At 44.6% G+C, this 25307-nt stretch overlaps 1 pseudogene; it reads right to left on the bottom strand.

Moving 5' to 3' along the window:
- Positions 1 to 720: 720 nt before the first annotated feature.
- LOC144804617 (uncharacterized) lies at positions 721 to 11945 on the bottom strand (annotated as a pseudogene).
- Between the last annotated feature and the right edge of the window lie 13362 nt (positions 11946 to 25307).

A 25307-nucleotide genomic window follows, 5' to 3' on the forward strand; every position in this document is an offset into this window, starting at 1 on the left:
GGTGTCATTTTGGAAGGCTTCCCAGGGGTGGCATAATACATGCTGCAGTCCCTGGTAGGCCGCAGGGGTACCTATGCCCTTAGTACCTAGTGTACCATATACTAGGGACTCACAAGGGTACCCCAGTAATCAAACTGGAGTTTACCTATAGTACATGGAATCAATTTAGAGAGAAAGCAGATAGGCTGGGGCCCTGAATAGCAGGATCCCAGCCAAACTAAGTCAAAAACCATCAAAACACCCAGAAAAAAGTGGGGGCAACCATGTAGTCAGATTCCACCTTCCTACACAGGTCCCAAAATATCTACAGAAGTGTCCATCCACGGACCAGTAGCCTGTTCCCTAATAACCATGGGTTACGTGCTGCACTTCAATATCGTGTCACATCACGCACATTCACACACCAACCTCTCTACATGTACTTCCATGGCAGCCACCAATATGCTTCCCTCATTCTTTTCTTTGTCTTGGCAATGCCCATGTGCGAGGCGTGAGCAGTCTTTACTAGCTTATCCCTTAGTGAAAGGGGTGCAACCAACTTACTTCCATGCATGAGGAGACCATCCTCCACTGCCAGATCTTCCATAACTTGCCAAAGACTTCGAGGACCTCATCACAGTCCCTCTTCTCACACAAACTACCTGTGACCATGGTTAGGGCTATCTGCAAGTCTAAATCTTTCAAGTGATGTTCCCTCCACTCACTCTCGAATATCAACCCTTAACTAATTGCACACACATTAATTCCTTCCTCCAGTTCTTCACCTCCAAACCATTCAACATCATCTGTTCCTCCCTGCCCTTGGACCAAACAAATGTGCTTTCCTTCTGGAGGAGAGACCTCAAACAAGAGGTTTATCCTGCAAAGTTCAGAACAAACGTGTGATAAAATTCAGCCATGCCCAGAAACTTTACAAACTCTTCTTTGTTTAAAGGGGTGCGCAAATTTCAAAGGGTGTTTACAAATGACTTTTTGGATTTCATGCCCTAGGTACTCTATTTCTTTGACATCAAATTTACACTTGTCAGCCCTAAGGGTGCGGTAAGCATCACGTAACTTCTTCAATACTGACCTCAGCCTCCCATTATGCTCCTCAAGATCCACACCAAAGATGAGCACATCATCTGGGTACACCTTGACACCCTGAAGGCCTCCAAGAATGCCCTCCATCACCCTCTTTAAAAATGAGGCCGCAGAAATCAGCCCGAAAGGCATTCTTAGAAATCTAAAGGTACCAAAGGTTGTTACAAAGGAGGTAATGTCCTGGGAAGAGGAGTGAACGTTCTGAATGTTCTGAAGAGGAGTGTAGCCCGGCCTGGTGATAGGAGGAGGTCAAGTCAAAGGAAAAAAATAACTTGCCCCCTCAAGAGAACACTGCATTTTAGTTATGTTGGGTAAAGGGTAATGAACAAAAATAACTGTTTTGTTGAGCACCCTAGAGCCGACAGAGAGCCTGGCCTCCCCATTGGCTTGTGGCCATAACAACAGGAGAGACCCACTCCATTGCTTCAACTTCTCGAATGATCCACTTGGCTAAGTGATTGTCTAATTGAACTTTCATGCTCTCCCTTACTAACAGAGGTGCTTTCCGGACTTTAGCTGTTTTTGGAACAGCGTTAGATTTGACCTTTATCTGATGTACATAATGTTTGAGACAAACCCAGTTCACCAGCAAAGACCTCAGGGAATTCCTTGATCTAGTCTCGATTAGCATTACTAATAACCCTAACTGGTGGTAATTCTTTTAGGCAGACAGGGGGATTCTCATTGGGATCAAGGCAGACCATCAAAGACTAGAAAGGGCTTGGGTCATGAGTTTTTTGTACGGCCTGACTTTTGTCAGGCAACTGTGCAGCAACGTTGGCGGTTTAAACAGCTAATTGCCCCAATTCAGTCAAAAGGGGGGCAAGTATTTTTGTTGAACCCTGCTAAGCTCAAGGTGGTGTATAAGGGGAAAACCATTTTTTTTGTTTCTGAGGTTAAAGCACAACAATTCTTGGATACAATGTAGATGTTAATGTAGTTGAGATAGGATAAGGTTTGTGTATTCTCCTACAGGTTTTCTTCTTTTTCTTCCTCGTTTTTTTTTTTCTGATTCTTTTGTTTTCCCAATGTTAAGCTAATTGGGTTCAAGATTTATTATGGTTTGGACGGCTTGGGTAGACTTGGGCAGACTTGGGTAGAGCCACGTAACTCATACTCACTTTCCATCAATGTGGGCACTAGCCCTTAAGCTTCTGGTGGTGGGGTTTTGGGAGGAGGAGTGTGTAGGGGGTGTGTGTGTGGGGGGGGTGCAAGGAAGTACAGCTACAGTATGTTCAGTTTTGGTGCCCAGGATTTTTTGGTTGTCAGTACCAAATTTTTGTATTCTTTATTGTTTGAGGTTTGATCGCAGTACAGCATTAACATATGAAAATGGCTAGAGTCTCGATTTGTTCCATTAATGTTTGCGGTTTAAATGACAAAAGAAAAAGGGGCGTAGCAGCCCAGATGTTCAGAGCTATTCGAGCCGATATAATTTGCTTACAAGAGACACATATTTCTTGGGCAAACAGGGCTTGGCTCATGGATTTGGGGTTGCAGGTTGTGGGGTGTTCTCGTCAGAGTTCTACAATAAGGGGGGTTGCTATTCTAATGAGGTCCGGGTTGGGGGAAGTTAAAAGAGTTAAAGAAGACCCACTGGGACGATGGGTAATCGCAGAACTTAAACTTGGGAACTCGATCATTGCTATATGTTCGCTTTATGCCTCCACTATCGATGACCCCACAGCATTGCATCAACTAAGTGTGGAGCTGGCTTTATGGTCAACTAGGTTAATATTAAGTGGGGATTTCAACCTGCATTTGGATGCGACTTTTGATATTAGTGGTAACAGCGTGTATGCAGGTAGAAAAAGGAACGTATTTAAGGCAGTCAAGGGGATTGCTCAAGAGTTTCAGTTGGTAGATGTGGGGTATGAAAAACGTGAGGGAACCTAAGGTTGCACATTTTTTTCTGCCCCTCATAAAAGATATTTTAGGTTGGACTACTTCTTTGTTTCTAAGTTACTATTTAACGAACTCACTAATATAGAATACAGGGTCCTACCAAAAGTCATATCTGATCATAATCCTATTTCCCTTGGCTTTGATTTAAATATTGTACATAATCCTAGGTCGTGGTCTTTTGACCGTAAGCTTTTGTTTGATTTATCCTACGTTGGGCATATGAATACCTGGATTCCTGAGTTCTTCGCTAACAATAAAGGGTCTGCTTCTGCAGAAGTAGTTTGGGATATATTTAAGTGCGGGGTTTGAGGCGAAACCTTGAGCTATGCAATAAGAAAGCAGAAGGAGAACCGGAGGAAGGAAGAAACTGAGATGAACAACTTGAGACTGTTGGAGATTCAGCTTATGCAGGCTTGTAGCAAAGGAGTAGCCACGGATACTATTCTTAAAGAGCTATTGGTTTATAAGGTTAAGATTCACCAAGGTTTTGCTTTAAAATCTGCCCAGCAATTGGCTGCATTTAGAACAGAGGTGTATGAAGTAGGAGAAACCTCAGGGAAACATTTGGCTAAAAGAGCTAGGCAGAAAGCTGTGTTTGCTAGTATAGACAAGATTAATAATGCTGTAGGGAAGACTGTTAATAACGCTGCTGATATACTTAATGTGTTTGCCGAGTTTTACTCCAAACTATACACTGAAGACATGGTAGAGGATTGCTCAGCTCAGGTAACCCAATTTACAGAACAGGCATTGAACGGTATTTTATCTACACAAGAGAGGGAGAAGCTGGACTTGCCCATTACTTGGGAGGAGATTGAGCCGTCATTGTTGTCCTTGGCGTCTGGAAAAGCTGCTGGCCCTGACGCTATTCCTTTAGAGTTTTTTAAGCTCTTCCGAGGCATACTAAGACCAGAACTGGCTGACTTATTTTCAGCAGCTCAACGTGGCAGTGCCCCTGCTTCTTGGCGGGAATCCATAATTACTGTATTTCTTAAAAAAGACAAACCCCCTTTGCTACCGTCATCTTTTCGTCCTATCTCACTCATAAATGCGGACAGTAAAATCTTTTCTAAAATCCTCGCCTCACGTCTGTCTAATATTATTTCTTCTTTAGTTTCTAAATATCAACATGGGTTTATTCCTGCTCGCAATACCGCTGACCATATTCGACGGGTAATCACTTTCCTGGATTGGTCTCAGGCAACTCGGTCTAATGTTGGACTCATATTTCTAGACGCAGAAAAAGCCTTTGACCGGGTTGCCTGGGGTTATCTCTGGGATGTGCTTGCTAGAAAAGGATTTGGTCCAGGTTTTATAACGGCTTTAAAAACATTGTACGTCTCTCCGAAAGCCCGTATTCGAATTAATGCCCAACTTTCCCCTTCCTTTTTAATTTCTAGGGGCACTCGTCAAGGATGCCCCTGTTCACCTTTACTTTTTGCACTTTATATAGACCCCTTAATTAACCGTTTTATTTCTGAGGAAAAGATTAGACCTATCTACCTAGCCAACACAAACTACCGAGCTTTGGCTTATGCCGATGACATTGTAATTACCACCACGGATGTTCAAACTTCTCTTCCGGCAATAAATGATCTTGCCAAACAATTTGGATCATTCTCTGGCTATAAATTAAACTTGGGGAAAACTCAGATTTTATGCTCTGGGGACAATCCATCACCAAATATTCCTATTATTTCTGAGGTTACATATCTGGGAATCAAAATATCTTTGCCCATTGAAAAAATACCAGAACTTAATCTTAATCCTATGATAGCCCAAATCAATACTACATTAAGCCGCCGTGATCATCTACACTTATCACTATATGGCAGGCTCAACATTTTGAAAATGCTGATCCTACCAAAGGTGCTGTATCTATATCGCACTATACCTTTGGAATTTCATTCGTCCTGTTTTAAAAATTTAGAAAGGGCCACCTCTAGGTTCCTTTGGGGCTATAAACGGCATCGCAAAGCCCTTAAAAAAATGATTCTGAGTAAAGAGTGTGGGGGATTGAATGTCCCTTACTTTCTGTTTTACTACCTGGCGGCAGCACTCCAGTATATCAGCCCCCTCATAATTGGAGACAGAGTAAATATCCCCACTTGTCAAACTCCATCGATCTTTGAAATGACTTTGGGAGAGAGAGTGAAAGCTAGCTTCCTTAAGGTTGTTGAGCCCAGCTATTATAAAAAAACAAAGTATAAGACGCTGAAGGCAGCTTTCATAGTGTGGCAAAAAGTTCGGAAGCTTTTGGGTTTGTCTAAACTTAATGTCTATACTCCCTTAGCTTCTCCTGGTCTTTTGCCATCTGTGATTTTCTGTGATTTAACTACTCACAAGTGGGAGCAGAAAGCATTACGATATTTGGGCGACTTATTTATGAATGGTGAAAGGGCTTCATTTCAGGAATTAGAGAATAACTTCTCCTTGGCAAGAAGTGATTTTTTCAAATTTCTTCAGATTCGTAGTTTCTTACAGAGCTCTTCGGCTATTAAGTCAGCTAGAATGATTAGAATTCAGTTGTTTGAACTGTTACAGAAAAAGGCTCCTATTGGCTCATTGTTCTTAAGTCTGGTTCAAGAATATGGGGATGATATGGATCAGTGTCAACTGAAATGGGCAAACAAACTGGGGGTGCCGGGGGTTGATGTTCTGTGTTCTGTTAAATTAGCTTCAGATTGTTTAATCACAGGGATTATGAAATCACAGCATTTTATGTGCTTACATGACCTCTATTACACTCCCAGCAAGGTCGATAAGTGGAGCACGACCACTGGAACGAATTGTAGTCGGTGTGGGCTACATGCAGCTAACGATGTCCACATGTTTTTTCAAAGCCCTAAACTCCGGGATTTCTTTCAACAAATTGAAAACTTTTTGTCGGTTGTTCTAAGCTGTGATATTATAATAACTGCCGAATTGGTGCTTTTGGGCTTAGAGTTCGACATCTCAAGAACTAAATCAATAAGGTGCTTTTTATTTATATGTATGGCAGTAGCCAGAGCATGCATTACTAGGGAATGGATCCATTCAGATCCCCCTTCTTTCTTTACATGGCGTGAGAAGTTACTTTTTATGTATAATTTAGAGTCTGCTATTTATAAGCTAAGAGGGGTCAAAAGAAGAGCTCTGGGGGAGAAGATCTGGGCACCCATTGCTGAATGGATTTAATTACTTTGCTTAAATTTGCAAATGTCTTTGTTCTTATTATGTATACAGTCGGAATTATGTTACTATCTACTGCTGTATTTCCTTGCAAGAAAACAATAAAATTATAAAAAAAACAACAACAAAAAACGGATCAAGGCAGATATGTATATCACGTTGATGGTACCAACTTATGAGCGAGACCTGCTTCATCGAGACATAGATTTTACCAGGGGTGACTCTCCCTTTGAAGTCAATGGTGCACCAGAAATAACCCAGCAACTCAATAGTCACCACACCACACCTTAACCTTTAGGTCTAATGTCTGGCTTCAAAAGGGTGATTTTGCCCAGCAGATAACGCTCATAATATGTTTTGGGGACTAGTCTTACCTTGGCCCCAGAGTCGAAGAGCATGATCACAGGAGCATCATTGATCAAAACTAGCTCCTGAGGGCCATCACTAGCATTCCCTGTGACTGGGAGAATATTGATTCCTTCAAATATTCTTCATAAACATCAACTTCCCTGACTTTTTCATGCTTGTTGCCCGTTCTTCAGCTCTTTAAGAGACGTGACCTTTTCTCTCACAAGTTTTGCACATTACCTTCCAGCCTGGCAGTCTTTAAAGTTGGCCATATGGCCAGGGATGCCACACCTGAAGATCTTCCCCTGAAAATTATTTGTGTTAAAGGGCTTTGAAGTGGTGCTTGATTTGGGTTTGGGTTTAACGATTCTATCCACCACCACCTTGACATTAATGTTCTCGTTTTTATCACCTGCACTGTTTTTGTGTATGACATCACCACACGCTTTTGAATGCTTGTGACTTTTGGCTATGGTCAGCACTTCTTGAAGCAATTCCGTGTCTTTTTGCCACAGGGCGTCTCTTGTTTTATCAAGGGCGCATCGCAACATGAACTGATCTCTTATGCACTCCTCTTAAGCTGCACCAAAATTGCACATGGAAGCCAAATTGTGAAAGTTAGTTATGTACTTTTTAACTGACTCATTCTGCCTTTGCATCCTTCTCCCAAAGTGATATTGTACAAGCACAGTACTCACTTTGGGGAGATAGTGCAAGTCCAACTTTTTGATGCAGATCTCGTATTCATTAAGAGTGGTAGAGGCACTATCAGAGAGTTCAGGAAGGTGTTCAAAGAATTCTTGTCCCTCAGAGCCCAAACAATGCATTAACAATGAGGCTTTCCTCTCTGCACTTAAGGAAGTGCAACAGACACAAGCATAATGTGTGGAAACCTACTTCCACGAGAGAGGAGGAACTCCTGGAGATGTCAAAAAGAAGGGTGGGGCAGTAACATTTTGCATTATGTATGTACTATGTTTTGACCTAGTTTGAACTTCAGTGATCTGGTTACAGTGCACAATATCCACTAACCTTATAAGCTCTGCGCATCAGCGACATTGTGGGAAACTTCAACAATTAAAATGTTGTCCAATGCGCGCAATCCCAGAAACTTTATTTGCTGTGAGTATCAGCTGAACCATCAGCCTGATTACTGATGGCGCATATTTATATAGGGAGGAGTCACTTTAGTCTGGTGCTCAATTACATGTGTAGATGTGAGTCTGGTGGTGCCTGATAACTAAAAGGCACATATTTGTTTACATATAAGTTCATATATATATGATTTATTATTCCTATTAGAGTGTCTTCTACCTTGAGAAGGCCCATCCTAGACCAGTGTGTGGACACAACACATGCCGACAAATCGAGGACAAAGGGATTGAGACCTGATCTAGGAACACTAACAACAAATCCTACATCGAACCTCACCTTTAACTGTTGGAGAGCAACAATCGATATAAAGCGATATATTGAAAAAAAGTAACCTGGAGAATTGCTGCACATTAAAGTAAATTAACTAATAATGAACTACATAACCACAGCTGTGTGACCTGGAAGCCAATTATTTCTCAGTAGAGCCCTTGTTTGTGATCACCTTACAGTGCTCACATTATCATCCGCGCTAGAAGAGATGGGAGCCTGGGGTGTCTGGTTACAGAAGCTCATTTACATACAAAGGGGGGTGACAGCCTGTTCACAACACACAGCATAACTTGTTTACGTAAAATGCTTGTACACAGAACAGGGTAAAATCTTGTGTCTCTTTTTTCTTTTTCTTAAATATGTCCTGCTCTCTTCTTCTCTTTCTCTCCTTTCAATTCATCGTAAATTACTCAAATTCACTATTGCTTTTTCAGCACGGCACAAGTCGGGGGTTGACACAGTTTGAAGGGGTGCCCCCACTATTATCTAGAAAAGGGACACAGTTCCACCTAGCTCTTTAGCCTGCGACTTGGAATTGTTACTTTGTTTCTTGCATCTGCAGACACAGGCCTCAGAGTGTTTGTAACTGTCTGTCCCACTAGCAGTGATCCTTTTATTTATTTGTGTGAGTGGCGCAAGAGAGGAATAGAGAAATCAGCCCCTCTAATGCTTAATACACTGTAAATGTGAAACACTTTGGGGCTTAGGGGCTGGATAAAGAACGTCAGGAAACAAATACAAATTAAAAGCACATCTTATTTATTCGCTGAAAACTGTTTAAAAATGTTATTTTCAAGTTCCACATATCTGTTTAAAAATATTTACACTTTCAGTCATTTCCGAGTTACAAACTGATAGTGGGAAAAACACATCATGTATAAAAACTGATACCAAAATCTTCTTTTTACAATATTTTATGTTTCTTGCTTTTTGTTTTTAAAACAGGCCGTCGATCTTTCATGTGAAAATTATTATAAGGGCCTGGCATCACTTCTTGTGACGTCACTACTTGTGACATCATTGTGATTTGCATATGATAATGGGCTCCTTCACTATTTTCCTTATTTGTGCCCTGTTTATTAAATGACATGGGTCTATAGATATTAAAAATAATTATATAAATTCACAGGTATTCAGCCCGTTTCTATGGTGATGTCACACATTGACAAGTTTTCGGCTGCTTCTTCTATTTGAATACAAATCACCTGCCGTTCCCCCTCCTTCCATTTCTTTTTCTTTTTCACCCCCTTTCTTTGTCTCTCTCTCTCTCTGTATCTTTCCCCCTCTCTATCTCCCACACACTCCTGTTAGCTTTAGCTTCATGAATGTCACTGCTGGCATTCATATGACAAATCCTGAGGCACATTTCAGGACAAAGGACAATCAGTGTAGAAGACGATTTGCTCGGAGTTCAACAGATTGTCCTAGCACATATATGCTTTTGATGTGGAATTTCGCTATTTCACCACATTCTTCAAACAGAGTCTGCTGCTAACAGTGGCTCAATTCTGGTAAACAAATTGAGTTTGGCAAGTCACAAAATGAATAGGGAAAGCCCAGTAGGAGAGGAGCCATGGGTCACACTTAGTTATAAGACCTGAGACACGAGCTGATCCATCAACCAAAAACAGTGTGTAAAAGATGCAGCAAACGTTACTTAAAAACAAGGTATATGCTCTGTTATATCTAAAAATAGGTTCTTTCTTGAACACCTGTGCTTCACTTGAGTTCATTACATATACTGCAGTGGCATTTGTTAATAGTAATACATACATTTTACCAATGAAGCTTCCATCTCCAGAGCCCTGACAACATGCCTACTTTGGGTGTGTTGGGTTTATAGATTTTATCACTAATCCTACAAGATAGCTGAAAATACAGTAGTTAGTCCCTGTATTGTTCAGTGTTGCTTTTACAGGAAGTGTGATCAGGTGTGATTGAACTTTTTTCTTTGTATCTCTTCTTCATCAAATAAAAATCAAGAATGTTGCTTTTCTTTTCTTTTAATCCACATTGTGCTCGCTTCCCACTGTGTATCCTGGTGCATCATGTTGCTTTGCTTTGTGTACGGAAGTGAACAATCTCTGGAAACAAACACTTTTATTACTCTGCAAATACTGTTATCTGTTTTTCTTCTTTACTGCTAGTCGGGTCTTCTATCAAAAGCCCTTCACACTTTCAGCGCCCTTCTATGTTTTCTCCCTGTGTGTTCGATGATGATCGACTAAAGCTCTTCCCACATTCATTGCACTTAAATGGCTTTTCTCCTGTGTGAGTTCGCTGATGATACCTTAATGCGGAAGAGAAGCGAAAACAACTGTCACTTTCACTACAATGATAGGGGTTTTTCCCCGTGTGTGTTCGCTGATAACTCCGAAGTTGTGATAATTGACTGAAGCTCTTCACACATTCACTGCATTTAAATGGCGTTTCTCCTGTGTGTGTTCGCTGATGATTTTGTAGGAGTGATGACGTTCTGAAGCCCTTTGCACAATCACTGCACTTGAATGGCTTTTCCCCTGTGTGTCTTCGCTGGTGTCTTTAACGGCTTTATAATTGACTAAAGCTCTTCACACATTCATTGCAATGGTATGGCTTTTCCCGTGTGTGTTCGCTGATGTCTTTGTAGGTCTGATAATCGATTAAAAATGCTCTTCACACATTCATTGCACTTGAATGGTTTTTCTCCTGTGTGAGTCTGCTGATGATTCCTTAATGCTGAAGAGTCGCGAAAACTACTGTCACATTCACTACAATGATAGGGATTTTTCCCCCGTGTGTGTTCGCTGATGAGTTTGTAGATCTGATAATCGACTATAGCTCTTCAAACATCCACTGCACTTGAATGGCTTTTCCCCTGTGTGTGTTCGTTGATGACTTTGAAGGTATGATAACCGACTAAAGCTCTTCAAACATTCACTGCACTTGAATGGCTTTTCCCCTGTGTGTGTTCGCTGATGAAATTGAAGGTGTGATGACTGACTAAAGCTCTTTACACATTCACTGCACTTGAATGGCTTTTCTCCGGTGTGTGTTCGCTGATGAATTTTGAGGTTTGATAAGCGACTAAAGCTCTTTACACATTCATTGCACTTGAATGGCTTTTCCCCTGTGTGTGTTCGCTGATGTCTTCGAAGTTTTGATAGCTCACTAAAGTACTTTGCACATTCAGTGCACTTGAATGGCTTTTCTCCTGTGTGTGTTCGGTGATGTATTCGAAGGCTTGATAACTGACTAAAGCTCTTTACACATTCACTGCACTTGAATGGCTTTTCCCCTGTGTGTGTTCGCTGATGTCTTCGAAGACTTGATAACTCACTAAAGCACTTTGCACATTCAGTGCACTTGAATGGTTTTTCCCCTGTGTGTGTTCGCTGATGAATTTTGAGGTTTGATAAGCGACTAAAGCTCTTTACACATTCACTGCACTTGAATGGCTTTTCTCCGGTGTGTGTTCGCTGATGAATTTTGAGGTTTGATAAGCGACTAAAGCTCTTTACACATTCATTGCACTTGAATGGCTCTTCCCTTGTGTGTGTTCGCTGATGAATTTGGAGGTTTGATAAGTGACTAAAGCTCTTAACACATTCACTGCACTTGAATGGCTTTTCTCCTGTGTGTGTTCGCTGATGACTTTGAAGCACTGATAACTGATTAAAGCACTTCACACATTCACTGTACTTGAATGGCTTTTCTCGGGTGTGTGTTCGCTGATGACTTCGAAGGCTTGATAACTGGCTCAAGCTCTTTACACATTCATTGCACTTGAATGGCTTTTCCCCTGTGTGTGTTCGCTGGTGACTTTGTAGTTCTGATAACCTACTAAAACTCTTGACACATTCACTGCACTTAAATGGTTTTTGTTCTGTGTACGTGTGCTGATTAAGCTTGAGTAGTGATGACAAACGAAAGCTCTCGCTGTATGTGTATGATTCTTCTTTCTTGGTTAGTGTCTGTGGGTCGGGTATATATTTGTCTACATCCCTTGACTGTATTTCCTGATGGGCCAACATGACTGATGAAGCACTTGTTTTTTTTTTCACACACTTTATATGTGTGCTGCATTTTACACGTTTGATTTCTGTTTTAATAATAAAATGCAATAGTCACCAAATATTTGCTACACTCCTAATACGTAGAAGGTGTCTTTGTAGGTGATTGTGCCTTTAGATTGGATTATGGCTATGCACGCTTGCGGGTAAAGATGTCTCTTCCTTCTGGCCGGTACAAATTGGGACAGTCTGTTGTATTGTAGATTTAAGAACTCCTCTTTCCTTTACCCGTCAGTTGTCCGGCTCCGCTCTGTTGTGTTCTTCTCTGGTTGCTGTGGTTTGTCCAGAAAGAGTTTACAATTCACCTAGAGCACGGAATGATGCCTTGTCTTCATATTAGAAAACGGAGCACTGCGGTAATCACATCATACCGATCCCATGATTAAAGTTGATATTTGACACTTGTTTATACAGGAGGTGGTTTGTTATTGTTGTTTCCTTAATTTTCCTAAGGTCATTTCTTCGTCTTGTGTGCGGTGTTCCACCCGCAATCAGCAGGATTAGTGGAAAGATACAATGCTACTCTGAAGTTGAAATTAGCGAAAATACAGACTTCTACTTCTTTGACTTGGCCAGATGCGTTGCCACTGGCATTGTTGTCTATTAGATCAGTGCCGCATTCCCGGACAGGTCTCACTCCCTACGAGATTGTGTTCGGGAGGCCAATGAATATCTCGGGAGTTCCTAACCCAAGTTCTGTATATGACGTACCTTGTGTCTTAATGAATGACTATTTGGCACAATTAACTAATCGCTTGGTTTCTATTTATTAACAGGTTTGAGAAGCACTTCCTGATAGATCTACAGGTGAAGGCCATGAACTCCGACTGACTTCGTCATGGTGAAGTCATTCGAGAGGTCGAGCAGTCTGGAGCCGAGGTGGTGCGGACCAGAGCAAGTATTACTTGCTACGATGACAGCGGTTCGAGTCACGAATCGGAAGAACTGGATCCACAGTACTCGCTGCCGGAGAGTACTTCCTGCCTTGGTGGAGCCTGCTGTGTTGACCGACCATCGAGAGGTTTTGACTGCGGAGAAAGGCCACGCCGTGACACCTGACGGATCGAAGGAGTTCTTCCCGGATCCGACAATCCCTGGAGCACCGAGATATAATTTGAGGCCGAGGAAGGAGTTTGCAGTACCTGTGAAAGTTGTCTGAGCATTCCTTGGGTCAGTGAAACGGAGAGCCGATTTGGCAAGGGGGGGGATCAGCCATGCATTAGAGTAGTGACACCCGTCTTGGCCCGTGGTGAAGAAATCAACGGCTACCCAGGGGTAAGAGCTCTGACGACTACTTTAGTTTCTGGAAGAATTGTCAAGTGCTGTTATTGAAATGGAGAGAAAGAAGATTTTTTGTGCTATTGGGTTTATTGCTGCTTTAGTGATTATGTCGACAATCACTTGGTCTGTTGAGAAGACAACTCCTGCTCGTGAGTTGTTTGTTACCACTACACCAATACCGGAGGAGCACTTCTTTACGCTCCCGTATCAGGAACAGAAGCATCGTCAATCTTATCTCAACACTTTTATTCAGATGCTGCATCATACTCATAATGCTACAAACGCAACCAATTGTTGGGTATGTGGGATGATGCCTGCTCATCAAAAGAAAGGAGGAACACCTTTTATACCTCTTCCTTTCTCACTTAATGGCTCTTGTCGAGCCTGGTTCACTCTCTTGTTTGCAACCAGAAAGACTATAGTAGGTGGACTTCTTTTCCGTTTGAATGAATAAAGAGTGTTATCAAGACAAAGATGGGTATCCTCAAGCTAATGGAACTAAATGGGAATGGGAGGGATACCGACCGAACAATATTTCAACGCCATATGTCTTCTCCAACACAAGAGACTCTGCCGAAAGTGAAAGCTTTGTGATTTCTGTTACAAAGACTAAAGCAAACATGTGTACAAAGTGTTGGACAGATTCCTGTTGGAATAAGTGACTGCATTACCGTTTTGAATATAGATGGAATAAATGATAGTTCTTTCCTAGCTTCACATAACACATACTTTGTATGTGGCAGCTATGGGTATTACCGACTACCAGCTGGGTGGTCGGGTGTATGTTATGTATTGTTTTTATTGCCCCCTGTATTTTTAGCACCTGCATCATATCATCGAGATCTTGAATTGTTTAGTAATATTACTATGAATCGGTATAAAAGGACATTTAAGTACAGATGATCTAGATGAAACAGATACTACTTTACAGCAATATGTGGACTTTACCCTAGGACTGTTCTTTTTTGTAGGTGCTGCATTAAATAGTAGGAAAATGCGACGATTGACTAGGATTGTGGAAGCTGTTACAAATCAGGCAGCTATAGCACTTGGAAATATTACTGAAGAACTGAAAATTGCTAGGGTTGTAGCACTCCAGAACAGGATGGTGCTAGATGTTATGCTTGCTGACCGAGGTGGTGCATGTCGCATCATTGGTAGTAGTTGTTGTGTGTTCATCCCTGATCACACACCGTCAGTGTATAATGCGATAAATAAACTCCATAAGATTGCTTCAGAAATTCATACAGAAAATGGTACTTGGACTTTTGCGGGATGGTTTTGGACTCTAGTTTCTGCTTGGGGCTGGAAAATATTGACTGTCCTGTGTATCATAATTGCAATAATCTTTACATGTTGTATATGTGTGCAATGTGGTCCAATAATATGCTCTATGTGCATTACTGCCTGTATACCAGCTAGGAGAAATACTGCAGCTATAAAAGTACAAAGTATTTTAGACAAAGAAGTAGCTGAAACGCTGAAAATTGATATACAGGATGAATATTTAGACTATCCCAGGTAGTCGAATGTCTTCAGCTAATGCTGAAAGGGTCGTCTGTTGTAATTTAACAGCGATTAGATTAAGCATTAGCAGAAGACATGCTGTATTTGGCAACTATCGTAACAATTCAGTCGACTCTATTTTGTATTCGCGGCAGCCATTTTGTCTGTCATATGCTGCCATGTGCTCATCGTGTGTTTTGTCCTACTTCCTTGTTAACTGCGCTCGAAATCTGCCCAGCAACAGGCTATATTTAGTATCTCCTGTTTTAGCGCATGCCCAGTAGAGTCTGCAGCTGTTAGTAATTAGTTCCAGATAGGAATCTGTTTTCGAAGGTCTCGAGAACCGTTAACTCCGCCCACTCAGATTGAGCTTCTAAAATGTCCTCCTATGTACATAAAACTCATTCTTGTGTTTTGTACCGCCTTCTTTGAGCCCCCTCTTTGTGTATAAAAGGGGCCATGTGCTTTCGTTCGGTGTGCTACTTCATACAATACTGAAGGGTGTTGTGTGGACCGTACCACCACCTCCGGAGGTTAAAAAACTATACTTTTCTATTTTCCAGTTTCTGTGCCAACTTCTTCCTATGGTCTGAGGACTTTGTGCAGGGAAGGGCGAACCCCTTGCACTGGTAGGCCTAGCTGAGGTTTACTTCTACACTGGATAGGCCGCACCTCCACTGCACCCCCAGCCCAGGACAGGTCTCTCCTCCTTAGCACAGTACAGACCTCGCCTCTTCTGCACCCCCTGGACAGGTGTCAGGGTGCATCAAAAAGTAATTAAAGCTCATCTTTGTCTCGCAGTATCTGCCATTGAACCAGCATTGCAAAGATCACCCGCTCGCAAAAGGTCGCAGGCGATTATAGCGCGGAACCGTGCATTCTCCCCTATACTACCAACAGGGAGGACCGCGGTGGAAGTTGCCGGTCTAGTCCTGAGTTCCTGGACACGGACGCCAAGTCTAGACCAGCTGTGAAGTGCGCCGGTTGATTTTAGAACCGAGGCACCAATGGATTTTTTAGAGATTAGTGATGTTCTTTCTGTAGTCTAGTTAGATAGAAATAGCGCAATTTTTTTCCAGGCTTAGGCGCATGTTCGAGCGCTTCGTGCATCGGTTAGTTAGTTCGGTAATTTAGAACTAGAGAGAAATACCAATTTAAAGTGAATAGGAAAAAAGAAATATAAAGAGAAGAATTAACACTTACCCATTGAATACTTCAGTTCCTGATTTCTTCGTTGCTTGGTTGATGACGGAGGCTCCAGAAGGTTTCTAAGGGAGAAGTAAGAAGAATTCAGAAGATAAGAAAGTAAGGCAGTGAGTGAATGAACGAATGAGTGAAAAAGAATAAATAAACTCACAGAGTTAAAGGGTGCGAAAATGTTGTTTATAATGCAGGTTACCAATGAATAAAATACTTATATTGAAGAATAGATTAGGAGCAAAAGCCATAGGCTCTCTGGGTAAGGAAATATATATATATATATATAGAGAGAGTGAGAGAGTAAGAAGGTGGAGAAGGAATTGAAGAAATTTAGTAATGTGTGCTTTTCTGTTACATCGATTTCCACTCTTGCTTGAAGAAAGAGAGGGAGTAAGAAAGGCATAAAACGGAGTACGGCAGAAAGGAAGAAGTAGAGTGGAAGAGCCAGATGGTCAGGCAGTCTCTTCTCTGTTCCATTCCCCTTTTCCCCAGCTGGGTTCACACGGCCACTAGTAAACTCTTCAGTTGGTGGCTGTGGGAAAACCAGTGGTGGAAATTAGAAAATCTCATAGTTCTGCTCCCAAGTTGGAAAATCTCATAGTTCTGCTCCTGGGAGTGTGGCACTGTGAGTAACCATGACCCTTAACAGAGTGAAGTGCCCACGTCAATACTCACCTGAGCAGAATGGCTAAAGGGTTCAATTAAAAAAAATTAGGAAATATTCTTAAGGAGATTCAACAACAGCTGATAGGAGTCAGGGAAAAAAATAAGGTAATCAAATTTTAAATGAAGGCCCACATTTCTTAACTCCGTGCTCATTGTACTTCATGTGTCGGCCCACTGTCTTCCCAGATGCACAATCTTGTAGAGCTTCCATCTTGTCGTATCTCAATAGAGACGCAGCTTTGTGGTCAATGCCCCATGTCACCCAAGAATCCCCAATTTTATATAACTTCGAGGAATTCAAGAAAGAGTTTTTGTGAATTTTTGATCGTCGGACAATGAATTACTGGAGTTGAGGCAAGGGAATCGAGAGCTTGTAACTTACCTGGCCCAATTTAACAAACTTGTTGTAGAAACTGAATGGCCAGAGGCCAAAAGGGCAGCCTTGTTCTATTGGGGTTTGAAAGATGACTTAAAGGATGCTGTGTCACAAATCCCAAATCGCCCTACAGAAGTTTCTGTGTGAGTTGTAAAGGGGTGTGCCCTTAGAACTCCTAGACCTGGGTCATTAGATCAGTACATAATATAAGTGGTCCGAGTTCGGAAATGATAGATTTACAAGTTATTCTGTATTACTCCATACAGACAAATGCCACACATTTGTTTTGCTAAACATTACTAAACAGTTTTAAGAAATGAGATATGCAACTTTCAAATTCAAATTGCATTTATTTCTGCAATCGATTGTATCTGTGGTTTGTTCAAGATATTGAATCACATATTTTCAACAGTATTCAAAGTAATTGTAAATTCATTACATTTTAGGTGCTCTCAGTGAAAAGGAATGTTAAAAGTTAGGCTGAAAACCGTCAACATTATCGGCGCCCCCTTGCTCTCCTTAAACCTTTTGTGCGCGTAAAACAGCCGCCATTTTGGACACCATGGCTTCCCCGCTCTCGCCGAGAGCCAGCGCGTCTCTCTCTCTCTCCTAACTTCGCTGGCAACCCCCCCCCCCCTTTGCTTGCACCTGCCTTGAGTCATAAACCCCTCTTCGGCACTGCTCTGCCCCAGGCTCTCATCCTGTTCCCAGCGCGACATCTCCCTGCTTCCCCGTCATGACCTCCGGCCCTTTTGATGCAAACCCCTTTTCCCCGTGTACCCGTCTGTCTTCCCCGTTCCCAGGCCGACACCTAGCTCTGCCGATACCATTCTCTTGCCCCTCCCCATACAATAGGAAGCTTCCCTCCTCAAAGGACCCCCGAGATGATCAAAGCCCCCCCCCATCCCACGAGATCCGATCGAAACCCGCACACTCCGTGAATCGGTGGAATACCCAGCTGCGCAATGATCATCACCTGTTGTGAACGGGGCGGGGACTTCCACTGTAGCCTTGCATGGGAACGGGCTGGGAAGGGGGGATTCTAAGGATGTCTTTCCGTACATCAAAGTATCGACGAGAATGTGTTACATGTAATAAAGAGATAAACTCGTGTATAAGAGGCCAGGCCTCCGGGATGCAGTTAGAGCACCTCAGAACGATACCTTCTGTCCGTTTTCGTTGTGTTCTCCTCCGGAGCGAATAAAAACCTTGTTTCCTGCCTTCCAGTCTCCAGCGCCTGCCTCTTCAATAGTTTAACTTATCTGTGGGTTCAAGAGGCGACATCGCCGGGCAATAATTAAGGATCTTATATTCTGGTTGGTAGTGCCCCCCCAGTTTGTATTTTTCCACAATTGGCGTCCCAAGCGTGGGGCCCATCAGCGACCCATGGATCCAGTGGGAGAGGTCCTGACGACAAAGTGAACGACTGCAACGATCGGGAACGCGTCTGTCCGATAGACCCTCGTCTGACAGCCGATCATCCGAACTTCACTGGTTCCGAACAGACCTCTCTCGAGTGATCTACGGTCCTGACTGGGAACCATCAGGAGTGCCGCGAGGATAACGAAGAAGAGAGGACGATCGGGCGCTGGATTCGGAAGTCAGGAAACTGTCCATGCGGTCCGGGTAAGGTCGTGTTACCACGACAAATTGCGAAAAAAAAATTGCTTGATTGTTAAATACTAGTATTGCTCTTTTTTGTTTAATTGGAGATTCACTGTCTGCAAACGGAGAAACAACAGGCTCTCTCTTTGCAAGCAGTGGAGGATAGGTAGGGCAGACAACCGTGCTTATTTTTCTCCCCCACTCAATAGTCACCTGAAACTGAGCTGTTGTTCACAAACTATTGTTTCCTGGAGATTCCCTGTCTGCAAACAGGGAAGAGACCACCCTTTTTGCAGATAGTGAAAAAGGTAGGTAACACAAATCTTTGCGGACCTACTCACTCTCCCCATTGCTATTTGTCGGTCTTTTGTTATCTTGATCCATGAGGGATTCACTGTCTGCAAACGGAGAAACAAAGGTCTCTCTCTTTGCAAGCAGTGGAGGATAGGTAGGGTAGCAGCCGTGCTTATTTTTTTTCTCCCTCACCCTATAATTGCTTGAAACTGAACTGTTGTTCGCAAAATTATTGTTTCCTGGAGATTCCCTGTCTGCAAACAGGGAAGAGACCACCCTTTTTGCAGATAGCGAAAAAGGTAGGTAACGCAGATCTTTGCGGACCTACTCATTCTCCCCATTGTTATTTGTTGGTCTTTGGTTATTGTGATCCATGAGGTATTCACTGCCTGCAAACAACGTAGAATAGAAATATTCTGTCTAGTCTTTGCACCTAGTGATAAGATAGGCAGTGCTGACTTTTTAGTCCCTCGTTACGAGCCGTCATGTCTGTCTTCTCCCCATTGATTGGTAGCCTGTTTAGCCCGGACCGCTTATTAGAGATGGACCATCCAGCCCCACTGGAAGGCACCCCTAATAAGGACATGTTCATGAAGCATGGATTGACCGCTATTGCCTATAGTAAACTATGGCATAAATATACAAAACAGGGTCAAGAAAGTCAATGGCCCCTGACAGGATCCTTCGATGATGATAAAATAAAAATGCTAGAAACTGCCCTAGGTAAAAACAAGACAACACCCACTATGCTTGATAGCTTCGGCATGTGGCGAAAAGAAACTGAACAGCGTAAAAAGAAAACTGAGAGTAGGTTGGAAAAAGAGCTGCAAAAAGCAGCCCACCTAGCTGCTCAGAAACTAAAAAGGGAGATAGAGGAAAGAGAAAAAGCTAAACAGAAACTAGAAAGGGAAACGCCAAGCCAGTGTCCGGTTAGAACCCCCTCCATGCTCTACCCTGACTTGCCCTCGAAACGACAAGCCAATGAGGACCTGCTGTTAGGTCCTCCTATCATCTACATGCCCCCTCCATACGCCCCTTCTCGGCCCTTGGCGCAGCCCGCGCCACCCCCAGGTACAAACGAAGGTACCGCCGCAGCGTCGGCCCCAATGGCCTCTGTGCCAGCTGAACCCCTTGTATTAAAACCCGCATCAACGACAACGTTAGACGAGCATGAGACTCGAGGGGCTGGCCTTGCAAGAACAAACAGGCTAGACAAAGATGAGCGAGCGGGGATCGACAAAATAGCAAGGGCACTGGTAGAAAGGAAGGATGATGAAGAGTACATCACAGATATGTTCAGCTCGTATACAGGGAGTCACAGACGACATTTTACCGTACGACTGTGTTATCATGTCTTGAATGCATACGAGGACCGATATCGAGACAAAGGTCCCGAGAGCCTAAGGACTCTGTACCGGAAGGTCGATATCGGGGATGAGGGCGAGTGTGATGTGTCGGACCTCCTTACGCGTACGCTTGAGGTTTTCCGCCACCTCACTGAACGAAAGCCGGGAGCTAAATCCGCGGCCCCCGTAGTGACCGAACCACCAACCGAGCAATCCAACACCATGATGCCGATACGTGAGGCTGCCCCTTACTGGGTTCCCCCTCGAGGTACAGGGACTCACGATGATGCCAACAACCAAGATGCGAAGGGAAGGGTAGTATACAACTGGGTCTACCAGCCATGGGACCGGCAAGAGATACTGACATTCCGAAAATCTCTACCCGACCTACGTAAAAACCCCACTGCCTTCTATACTGAATTGGGTACAGCCCTGGGTTCAACTATCATGACCCTGGCTGACATCGACTTGTTCTTCGGGTTATGTCTACCAGCTGATGTGTGGAAGCAAATCCGGAAAGTCGACCACCTTGAGCTGTTCGGACATACCTGGCCACAACTCGATGACTTGGACAAACAACGGGGACCAGGACAAAAGCCATTGAAATCCATTCTAGACCTCCCAGATAAAATTGTAGAGAAATTAAAAACCCTGATCCCAGAAAAGAAAGTGGACTGGTCGATAGTAACAGCCTGTCGCCAAAAACCCCAGGAGGATGTATCGGAATACTTCTCCCGGTTTGAAACGGTGTTCTCCGATTACAGCGGCCAGGACATGACCACTGCAACCGGACACCATCTGTTTGTCCAGAATTATGTTAAGGGCCTATCATTGGACATCTCCCAGAAACTACAGGCCAGCGAGAGTAGTTGGGCAGCCTCCAAACCTACAGCGATTCTTCAAATGGCCCAATATTATGAGCATCAGAAAAATGAAAACGATAGGGCGACAGAGAAAAAGAAGAAAGACTTAAAAGAGAGGGTGATGATTGCCAAACTGCAAGGGGTGACTATAGGACGAGACCAATACCGGGGAAACTACCAGACAAACGCCCCTAAGACTGCATTTCCCCAGGACCGCACTCTGACTCCCTACAGTGGACGCACAGACCTTAGAGATGACCAGTGCGCTTTCTGCAAAGGGACTGGCCATTGGAAATCCCAGTGCCCAGTTCTCCTGGAAATGATCAGGAACAGAGACCCCAGGGATGTAGTAAACGGACCGAGACCTAAGGGAACACAACGAGGGCCCCCAAACGACGTGACTAATGACAGATCAAGCAGACCGAATACGTTCGATCGACCCAGACAGAACCAATATCAACAATCTGACTATGACGACACTCACACCTTTGCATAGGACAGCCAAGGGCGAGGGAGGGATCCAGTCGAGCTCTATGTTGACCAGCAGGGCCCTTATGTCACTGCTAAGGTCCTGGGTACCAAGTCTCCATTTCTGGTAGACACTGGCGCAACACGTAGTGCGTTATCTAAACGACTGATTCCAAGGGCACCCTTGTCTGGCTCACTCATTACATCGACAGGTTTCGATGGAACGCCCTCCACCAACCCTTTGTCTGCCCCGATTCTCTTTGACGTAGAAAACAACACCACCGACACCACGTTCTTGCTTTCCTCCAATAGCCCTGACGCCATTATGGGACTTGACTTACTGAAACACTTCCGAGCGACGATTAGGTGTTCTCAAGATGGGGTTCGAGTGTTTCTTTACGACAACCCCGTTCTGCTTAAACATTGTTCCCCCCGACACATGTTTTCCATCACCGACGTCGACGCGTCCCTGCTTGACACCCTACCTCCGTATCTGTGGGCCAAAGCGGATTCGGACGTAGGGCGTATGTTAATTGACCCCGTGCACATTACTGTCCGACCAGACGCAACACTCCCAAAACTCCCCCAATATCGGATATCGCCAGAAGGCGAGAAGGCATTGGTAATGATTATCCAGTCACTGATAGACGCAGGAGTGGTAGAGGAAGTGGTTAGCAACGTTTGCAACAGCCCTATCTTGCCCATTATCAAGAAGCAGGGAGAGGGAGATGAGAAAGCATACCGTTTCATCATCGACCTCCGAGAGATCAACAAAGTGGTAGTACCCCAGTACCCTGTGGTCTCAGACATCACCACCATCCTGACCTTGATTCCATCCACTGCAACCACCTTTTCCGTCATCGACCTCAAGAACGCATTCTTCTCCATCCCCATCCACCCAGACAGCCGATATCTCTTCGGCTTTACCCTAAAATCCCGCTCATATAGGTTTTGCCGAGCCCCTCAAGGCTACACGGAGAGCCCTAGCATCTACAGCCAGGCCCTCAAAAGGCAACTAGACCAAGTCCGGTTACCCGACGGGGTGGTGTTGGTACAATATGTCGATGACATCCTTTTGGCAGCCGACACCACCCCTCTAGCGGTTACCGCCACCATTCAACTCTTGCACTTCCTTGCGGAAAATGGCCACAAGGTCTCCAAGAAGAAGTTGCAATTCTAGCTACCCCAGGTCACTTACCTAGGCCACCTTCTGTCCAAAGATGGAAGGAAACTCACCCCTGATCGAATCCAGACCATTCTAGACACCCCTGTCCCTAAAACCCAGAAGCAGGTTCGCTCCCTATTAGGCCTCACCTCCTTCTGCCGACAATGGTTGCCAAACTTCAGCCTCGTTGTAAAACCACTGCTCTCTCTCCTAAACAAAGACGTCCCTTTCCCACTCCCTTGGACTCCTGAGTGTCAAACCTCCTTCACAGAACTACGAGATGCCCTTTGCTCAGCCCCTGTCCTGGGTACCCCTGATTACAGGAAGCCCTTCTCCCTTTACACTCACGAAAGGGAGGGGTGCGCTTTATCTGTCCTGACCCAGGCCATCGGTCCTAAGCAACGACCGTGCGCTTACTTCTCTGCCACTCTTGACCCTGTCGCCAGAGCCTTGCCTGCCTGCCTTCGAGCTGTAGCTGCTGCTGCAGTCTCTATCCGACAGAGTGAGGGGATTGTACTCTCGAATTCCCTCACGGTACTGGTACCCCATGCAGTCGACACCCTCCTGAACCAAACCAAGACGCAACATCTGACGAGTGCACGACTGACTGGATACGAACTAACCTTGCTTGCCCCCCATATCACCCTGAAAAGATGCACCACACTGAACCCAGCAACTCTGTTACCCTTACCAGAGAACGACCCCAATGTGCACCCCGTACATGACTGCGTGACTCTTACGGACGAACAGACCAGGAGTAGGGTCGATCTCAGAGACACAGCTTTCCCTGACCCCGACGGGGAGTTGTGGGTGGACGGTTCTTGCATCAAACTCTCCGATGGTACCACTTCCGCTGCCTATGCAGTCACCACAGCTCGAACTGTAGTAGAAACAGCCCGCATCACCCAGCGATCTGCCCAGGCAGCGGAACTGATTGCTTTGACGAGAGCCTGCATCCTGGCAACAGGAACCACGGCGAACGTTTACACCGACAGCCAGTATGCCTTCGGGGTGGTTCACCATTTTGGGCTCCTCTGGAGGGAGAGAGGATACTTGACCTCACACGGCACACCCATTCTGCACGGGGATTTAGTCTCCGCCTTAATCGAAGCTGTCCTCCTCCCCAACAAACTTGCCGTTATCAAATGCCAGGCACACAAGAAGGTGACAGACATTATTGGACAGGGAAATGCACTAGCCGACATCACCGCCCGAACGACAGCAGAAAATAGAACGACAACACATATGTACGTGACCAGGTCACAAGCAGAAAACTGGACTGACGCCAAGGACACAATTAGAGACATACAAATGGCTAGCACACAACACGAATTGACTGAATGGGCACGGGTGGGATTGAAAGACGATGAAGGCTGCTGGCGGACAAAAGACACGAACAGATGGTTGCTACCTGATTCATACTTGATTCCCATATTAACCATGGCACACTCCCCAGCCCACATAGGATCAGCCCCCATGATCGAACTTGTCTCCAGGGTTTGGCACAATGACAAGATCCCAGATTCCGCCAAACGCCTGGTCCAACAATGCTTAATATGCCTGCAACACAACCCCGGGAAGGGAACTGTAGTACCCCGGGGGGGATTTGGGGTCCCAAACCACCCATTTGAAGTCCTGCAGATGGACTACATCCAGCTAGACAGATGCCAAGGCCTGAAATATGTACTTGTCGTGGTATGCGCATTTAGCAAATGGGTGGAAGCATATCCAACCCGCGACAACACCGCTATGGCCACTGCAAAGGTCCTGTTAAAGGAGTTTTTCCCCCGTTATGGCCTCTGTCGTGTTTTATGGAGTGATAATGGCCCCCACTTCGTAGCCAACGTTATCCAGCTCATCCTAAATGGGCTGGGTATCAGACAGAAATTCCACGCAGTCTTCCACCCTCAATCTGCTGGGCTTGTCGAACGACACAACGCCACACTAAAGCTTAAACTGGCCAAAATAGTGGCTACGACGGGCCTGAAATGGCCAGACGCCCTCCCATTGGCATTGCTATCGATGCGCTCTACCCCCACCCGACATCACTTAACCCCTTATGAAGTTGTCTTCGGTCGACCCATGAGCGTCTGGTCTGCCCCGAAACCAACGTCCATTCATGACGTTCCGGATGTCCTAATGTCTGATTATCTGTACAAATTGACTGAAACTTTGTCTGTCCTTCATCAGCAGGTGCGGCAGGCCATCCCCGATGCTTCCAGGGGTCCGGGTCACGCCATCCAGCCGGGGGACTTCGTGCTGATCCGAAACTTTCAGCGATCAAAGAGTTTGGAACCCCGGTGGACGGGCCCCTGGCAAGTGCTGATCACCACTCGGACCGCACTTCGAGTGGAGGGGAAGAAACACTGGCTGCACGCTCATCACTGCAAAAAGGTCTCTCCAGCCCTGGCCACGACAGACACCGTCAACACCCAAGAAGAGCTCCTGAACCGGGACCGACCATCGTTGAGCTGCTACCCTGATACAGAGACACTTGAACTTTCAAGACATCCTGACCCCACTGTGCCATCTCGAGAAGGGTATTTCCTGCGT

Source organism: Lissotriton helveticus, chromosome 1_2 (genome assembly GCF_964261635.1).
Source record: "Lissotriton helveticus chromosome 1_2, aLisHel1.1, whole genome shotgun sequence".
In the NCBI taxonomy this organism is placed as follows: domain Eukaryota; kingdom Metazoa; phylum Chordata; class Amphibia; order Caudata; family Salamandridae; genus Lissotriton; species Lissotriton helveticus.